This window comes from Mercenaria mercenaria, chromosome 17, assembly GCF_021730395.1.
Source record: "Mercenaria mercenaria strain notata chromosome 17, MADL_Memer_1, whole genome shotgun sequence".
Lineage (NCBI taxonomy): Eukaryota > Metazoa > Mollusca > Bivalvia > Venerida > Veneridae > Mercenaria > Mercenaria mercenaria.
The window spans coordinates 22,731,819-22,740,197 of NC_069377.1; the positions used below are offsets into that span (position 1 = coordinate 22,731,819).

At 33.7% G+C, this 8,379-nt stretch overlaps 1 long non-coding RNA gene across 1 annotated transcript; it reads left to right on the top strand.

Moving 5' to 3' along the window:
* Positions 1 to 400: 400 nt before the first annotated feature.
* LOC123536078 (uncharacterized) lies at positions 401 to 1,464 on the top strand. Its single transcript, XR_006683265.2, has 3 exons — positions 401 to 470; positions 629 to 702; positions 988 to 1,464. It is a non-coding gene; the product is annotated as an uncharacterized LOC123536078 (long non-coding RNA).
* Positions 1,465 to 8,379: the final 6,915 nt, after the last annotated feature.

Sequence of the window (8,379 nt, forward strand, 5' to 3'; positions counted from 1 at the left end):
ATGCCAAAACCTTGTAGCATACAAGAAAGACAGGCAATATTATCACGATTTTATAGTACACAATTAATTGTTGCAAGATTAAACACTGGCAAGTACACGCGTATTCGGCGATTTTGTAGAAAAAAGAAATATCAATCAAACCACTATGCAGATGAAACCCTAGTACATATAACTACAAAGAACTTTTTTCTCGCACATGTAACCGGGTTGGATTTATCGTATTTATTCTATTAAGTCTCGGTTGATACTTAATCATATTCCTTTCCGATTCATCCCTGCTTGTCGTCTCTCTACTTTTACTTTCGGTTTTGTAGTTATTTTAAGTTCCCGCTCTTTGGTCATGTGATTAGTCATGTGGTCGTTTTATACCTGTTGTACGTCATTTTTCGATGTCGGAGACTAGAATTACTCGAGTCTGAGTTTCTTAACTCAATCTTGTAGACATTTTACCTTTTGTAGAGTAGTTACAGGTAATTTGTAATGACTGGAATGATTTGTTTTTGGTCTCATATTTATAATTTCGGCTTCGATACATATTTCCATTGTTTTGAAAATGGCCATCGATTATCTGTTCTTCTGTTATTGAACATAACCCAGTATGTATTTAATATGTTATGTTTGTTCACAGTAACCGGAGCACAGACAGAGAGACGTGGTGTGTGGTATATTTTATTCCAGAAAGGGTTTGATCCCATCAGATCAGTAAGTGTTTAAAATGTATGTTTAAAAATGTATTGATCAGCTGTTTTATCTGCATGTATAATTGTAAGGTTTTAGACCACAAACTATGAATTTGATATGTTTTACTGTTTATGAAGTATATGTATTATTTGAATGAAAACATTTGAATGTATATGACTAAGGAAAGAATTATTGATGTCAAACCGGTTTGATTAATTACCGTATTTGTTCTGATTAATTACCGTATTTGTTCAAATAAGATATTTGGTAATTGTATTAGGATATGTTTGATATGTTTATTTTCAGACCTGAAAGGTTTTTGGTATCTATCAGCTTAGAGAATTGTATACTGTAGTTAGAAGAATACTGCAGATGATTTATTGTAACAGTTATCAACTGGTAATAAAAGTATTCCAAGTCTTCTAGGATGTGTTGGTGACCGATAGGGTAATAGACACAGATTAATGGAGCCCCCAGTGGGGATCGAACTCACGACCCCTGGTTTACACACATTCGGAATAATTGTTTTAAAATATGTCTGGTCTATATAGGCATATATTTATAGTGCATGTTTCAACTCTTCGTCAAAATTTATTCATCATCTTTTATGGCTCTTTTATACACTTCAGTGCATGATTATCGAACACTTCCTAATTCTTATAATGTATATATACTTAATTGCAAGTGGAATATAAAAACGTGGTGTATGATATATCAAAATGGTGTAGTACTTATATAAAGTTTCTTGTAACTCTTACTAGAGTGACCATTTACATAATTTTTTATGTGTTTTTATATGTTTATGTAAATTGATTCATGTAAATGGATGAGACTCAAATAAAATAAAATAAAATATTTCGTATATTTTGTTCTTTGTTTGCCTTTGGGTAATAAATAGACAGGGATGTTATAAATATATTTTTATTGCTGTTACTATGATCTGTATATAATTGTAACTTAGCAGTGTTAGATGTATTGCCAATAAACATATGAGCCGCGCCATGAGAAAACCAACATAGTGCGTTTGCGACCAGCACGGATCAAGACCAGCATGCGCATGCGCACAGTCTGGTCAGGATCCATGTTGTTCGCTAATGGTTTCTCTAATTGCAGTAGGCTTTGAAAGCGAACAGCATGGATCCTGACCAGACTGCGCGGATGTGCAGGCTGGTCTGGATTCATGCTGGTCGCAAATGCACTCTGTTGGTTTTCTCATGGCGCGGCTCATATAAGATTCGTAGATTTAATAATTTGTCTATTGTTATGACATTTTTTAAAATTTAAGTATTTCATACAAACTGACGTTAAAGTAAAGAAAAAACACGTTGGACGTTTATGTTTTAAAATGTATGAGATGTTGGTATACCTATAAACTTAAATGTATTGGGATACCGACTCCTTTATAGCAATATCAATATGAAATAAGAAATTAATGTACCTGCCTCTAACAGACTCTCCTACAATGCATTCCCAATATCCCTTAATTGATCGATTTGAACGCCACAATGCATAATATCTTCAAATTTTATCTATGAAATATATATCAGGGAAAAATTATCAATTCTTACAAATGGAGAATGCACCGAGAGATCCAAAAATCTTTTTTAAGGTGTAAAATTACACAGAATCATTTAGGCAAGTAAAAATGTTTGATGACCTTAAATTCAACGATCTTTCATGTTTACGCCCTTGGTGGTGTTAACAAAGCTGTAAACTTATTACAATACTTACATGTACTAATGCTTTTTATATAGAACTATTCTAGTTTCTGTTTAGAAATGATAATCATGACTGATTTGGCAAGAATATGACTGAAATGATAATGACTGATTTGGCAAGAATATGAGAAAAATACGAAATTGCCATTTATTTTCGTTATAATCTTACAAAACGATGATACACATCTTTAAATTGTGTCATTTTGCAGAACAGATTCCTCTGAACACTTATTTTGTTTCGTTCTGATATTACCGCTCTTAGACAAAGATGAGCACCTTATTTCGAACTACTGCGGAGATGTATTCTCAGGTTAACACACATATAACTCTTTTGCATCAAAAATAAAATCACTGTTTAGGCCATACCAAATTGATTAATAGTTCTTCGGAAAATTTTCAAAAAAAATGGGAGCGGGCGAGCGAAATTTTTTTTTTTTTTTTTTTCTCAATTTTGATTTTTTCAGAGGCGGGTAGCTTTTACATGGAGCGAGCGGGTATTTTTTTTTTTTTTTTTTTTTGCAATTATGACTATACATGAAGTTAACATTTCTTTAAGAATAACACAGAACTTAAACATTTACAGTGTGACTAAGACAGTAGACAGCTTTTCTGTATGTTTTAAAGACTACATGAATGGTTTTGCAAATAAATTCTTGCTAAAACTCACTGAATCACTTTGTTTTTATTTTGTATTTATAATTACTGAGGGATGAGTGTCTTATTTTTAATTTTGATTGTTCTACATTAATCTGAAGGCGTGCCCATTTAACGGCAGAGGATGAGGAATATTTAAGACAAAACAGGCATCCAAGTGGAATAACATATCTTCTGAAACCCAGTTAGATGGCTTCGACACATGAGCAACTTTGTGCCCCTAGTGAAACTCCAAACGGTAGAGATGAGGGGAAAGTAATAAATCACTTGACCAATGAGACCAAACGGAGTTGGGCACACAAATGCTTCAACATTGCTCGAATCCATTGGAATAATTTCTTAACAGATAAGGTTAGCTTAAGTTTTTGTGGTAGAGGTTCATTTCAGTCAAAAATGATAACAGACGGACAAAAAATGATCCGAATATGGCCACTCTTTAAAAGTGTTATTTGTTGTGCTTTGACTGACCAAGAAATTTTGAGTTGGGAAGGTCTGTTTTTTCAGATTCTTTCTTTCAATCAATTCATAGCCAATTAATATACAAACAGGGAAAATTGGGGTTACAATACGACAGAAATTATTTTTTATATCTACACAACTTATTTGAAAAGCTAAACATTTTTTAAAAATGAATATATGCATTTTGATAGAATATCTGACTGCCGTACTAAAGAAGTTACGTTCAAAACGATTTGGGCCTGAGACAATTGATGCGATGGATCAGTCAGGATCTGTGAACAAACTTTTTTTTTCAAGAAAGCACTGGCTTTGGCTCTAGATCTAAAATATTTAACTAAACAACTGATAACAAATGGTTTGAAAACTTTATCTGAACACTATTTCTATGTTTAATCCAAATATTTTCAATTTGAATCCCCGTGGCCCTGCACGTCTTACAAGTCGGGCTTTGTTCTTTTCACTGTATAATTTGCACAATCGTAGAACGTGCCTACTTCATCACCTACCGGCACATCGAAGGCCATGTGTGGCACTAGCACAGACACTCCAGATTTAAAACAAATGATGAACAACACCATAATTCCTGACTTTTTGAGTTTGTGTCATCAGCTACATGTTACCAAATACGAACGCATGGATTCCAATCAATATCACTTTGACGCATTAAAACAGCGATAAAACCTGTTTACCGTTATCATTCCGGACCGCGTAATCAGAAAAAAAAAATTTTTTTTCGGCGATTTTTATGTACGTGCGGGCGGGTGAATTTTTTTTTCTTTTTCTCGGGAATGAAATCATTGATGCGGTAGTTCCGACGAACGACAAATCAATTTGGTATGGCCTTATGATGTATTATCTCTTAGTTTGTAAATATATAAATTTTATGGCATTTGTTTTCAGTATTTAAATTATTGTAATTTATCATATATCTACAAGGAGACTTCGTAAGCCATGTATACTCAATGGAACTGTTAATAAATGTGAACAAGAAATATCTTTAAAAATGATGGTCGGCGAGTTGTAATAAGAAAAGAAGTTTATAAATTTTTCATCTAACATTCATCTTTCATCTAACATTTTTCAAATTGCAAAACTAAACACCGCACTTTAACAATTTAAATGGTTCTCTTTTAATTTTTCGCAAAGGTTTCGTAGGGTTGCAATTTTGTTTCGTATATCCTTAGACGAATAATTACAGCAGTAGTTCGATGAAGATTCATAAAGCGGTTCATGAGAAGAGGTCATTAAACGTGTATATTTTTAGCTAAATTGGTCCCTATTCCCATTTGTAACAAAATAGCAGGAGACCTTACGATATTGTTACACATCGAGTTTGATAAAAATCCATTACATTTTAGTGGTTAATGCGAAGAAAGGCATATCTACTTTTAGCTATAGTGGTCCCTAATAGGGCCCAAGTTCCTATATAAATAAATTTGGAAGAGGACCTTATAATGATGCTCCAGACCAAGTATGACAAAGATCCACCAAGCTGTTAATGAGACGCTGTATAAAGGCATTTCTAGTTTTAGCTCTAGCAGCCCCTAAAAGGGGTCAAATGTCCCAGCTCAACAAAGTTGGCTGCGAGCCTAATAAAGATGCTACAAATCAAGTTTGATTAGAATACATGAGAAAAAATCAATTAAAGCATTTTTTTATTTATTATTTTTATTTATTTCTAAAATAGGCCAACTGATCCCGCTTTAACAAATGCATATTCGCTATTCGTGAATCTTTGGACAATGACGTCACACCTATAAAAAGTGAAGGTCAAGCAAAACATACAATTGTTATTATTTCAATATTTCTGTTTCATAAGCGCCGCATAAGCAAAGTTTGACCGTAGTTATATCACATAGATAAACTGTATGCAACGTACCTTCATTTCAGTGTAAAATGAGATTCAGTCATTACATAGCATATATATAATGAAACAGATTTCAACTGAGTTCAATACTTGCATACAATACTAAAAAAAATATTCATATATAACAAAGAAATTGAAATAATTTGTAACAAATATATCAAAGCAAACAAGTACTCATTTTAATATGCAAACTAAATAAGTCACAAAAGCAAGAAACCTTTTCATATACAGACGACAATTCAATTATAACAAGGAAAATCTTTTAAAAAGCACTTCTCTACATAAAAGACTCTTATCACACTCTTATTCATGTGATACGCAGACCGTATTCAGCTCTTTCTTTAATTTTTATATATGTTGGTATTTGAACAGGTTTTTATCATATTAATTAAACTTACTTATTATTTTGAGATATATCAATATTCTTGCTAAATATACTGAGCCAAAGTTGGCTTTAAAACTGTTAGCAGCGTCGTTTAGGATAAACGCTTTGTCTACATTTCACTCAGCGTAGCACAGTCAACAGAGTGAAAGAAATTGACACTCTCGTCAAATCAGGCAGAGTGTTGCATAAATCTTCCGTTTTGATAAATTATCTATAATGCGTTATCAAGTAGTTTGATTGGCAAACTGAAGTCACGTGGCATAGGAAAACGAAAACGAATTTAGACGGCGTCGCCGAAAAACTACACACTATAAAACTTATTAATTATCCCTTGAAATTGACTCCTATACGCATGTATATTTAATATGCATATCGTCATCCACTTAGTAATTAATACGTCATACAAGAAATAATGTTACTAATACTTATGGGTAAGCCTGTAAGTGCATACTTCGTTCAAAGAATGATGTCACTTTTCCCATCAATAGAATGTTCATCCTCTGTTTAAATGATTAGACATTATTCATATTATTTTTACTTGGACGTTTTATATAGAATTTTGCATCGGAACAGTTAACTATGCGTTATATTTAGAACAGACACAGCAGGTGTTTAGATATTATAATCTGGCCTTGATAGATAAAACGAGTATACAGGTGAAAGTTTCTACCTACCTTCTGATGTGTGTACTTTCATAGAATAGTTTTTCTTGTCGTGCATTAAATTTCGGTTTGATTTTCAAAAAAGGCATTGTGCTATAGGAGGCGAGGAAAGTATATCATTCGTAGCAGCTTATAAATTCAGAGCATACATACATATACGTCTGTTACTTTTCAGACATCTTGTCGATTTGACAGCATTCTTTTAAGAATAGATATATGCATAATAAAAGAAAAAAATATTGTTCAGTATTTCGAGAATATGCTTACGCAATAACATGTTATTATTGGTAGACATGGCATACTGGTTGGCGAGATAACTTCGGCTCTGAATCGCAGATTTTGGCAATATAATACTCATTAGTGTAAATATATAAATATGTCATAATCTGCACATTGAAAGGAACTTCAGCACGACACCACAAATGTTATATTTAGAAAAAGGACATGACGTAGTAAGGGGCCCAGAAAGGGCTACCTAAAATTTGACCTTTTGCATCGCGGGGGTAGGTGATCGGCACTTTTTGCTCATAAAAGTCAAAAACATTAAAACGTATTACTGGTAATTGTCAATAACTTGCCAACAGTGGTTATTTTTACGAATATCTGAACCCTTAAGTTCAATTTATTTACTCGTAAGCTCAGTGTAGCTAAATGGCATACTAACACTCAGTCAGATAACTGTTTTAGATGGGGAAAGAAAAGTAAATCACTCGTTTAATTTTATAGGTATCACTTTAAGTGTGCCTGAGCTTCCTACTTACCACTCTATATTGGATGTTGGAAGCGTATATATTTTAGAAGCCCGCGGATACCTTCAAATACAGCAGTTTTCGCATGCGCACCGGAAGCGGAATCCCCCGGCTATTTTGACAGCGACTTTTCTAAACAAAAATTCCAAGTGATTGTAAATATATCAAATACTTGCCGATTTTGACAATATGTTCAGTAGATGATGAAATTTGAATGTTTCTGGCCGATGGTGAACTTGATTGTAAGGGATGAAGAGTTTAATCGATTTTATTATGACACGGCGAGGTTATCTATGCGGCGACGTTATCTCGCCAACGTTTATCAAGAAAAAGAAAGCTTAATATATATATAACTGATATATTCCTTATCTTTCTAATGATTATAACGACTTTGTACCTGATTAATAACATATAAAATTCTACTTTTAGATATCGATCGATTTTGTTTGCATATCCTCAAATAACAAGCAAGTTGGTTGTATACTTTTATGTTTTCCAAACGTCTTGTTGAATTCTACTAAAACTTTTGTACGTGACCATTCATCTACTCAGGCTACTTGTATTATGATTTGTTTGTTTTTCCGCTTTACGACCATCCAGATAATGACAGAATGTTTCCGTTGTTCCCTACTGTATAGCAAACCTACCCATCCTTTATCATTCGCATTTCGGACAAAATATCGTTTTGTCTCTCGGTAATAAGTCAGACATATGCGGACGGCGTCTTACTGATTTGTACATAATATCTTATTAGTCCCCTACTGGTTGAAAACCAGTCTCGGGGCCTATAGGAATGCGCTTTTCCGTCCGTCCGTCATTCTGTCATTCCGTCCGAAATTTCGTGTCCGGTCCATAACTCTGTCATCCATGAAGGGATTTTAATATTGGCACAAATGTTCCCCATGATAAGACGACGTATCATGCGCAATACCCGGACTCCTAGGTTAAAGGTCAAGGTCACAATTTGAGGTCCAAGGTCAACCTGGTATTTTTCCTGTCCGGTCCATAACTCTGCCATCCATGAAGGGATTTTAATATTATTTGGCACAAATGTGTCCCCATATGCTGTTAGTTTTATTTTTAATGCTGCTTTTTCCAAATATCTACCTATTGAAGATTGTCGCCATCTTCAAAATGGCCGCCAGACTTTTAAATAGCGTTCTTTTCACGACCAAGTTTGAGTTTTCCACTTCCAATGCTTTCA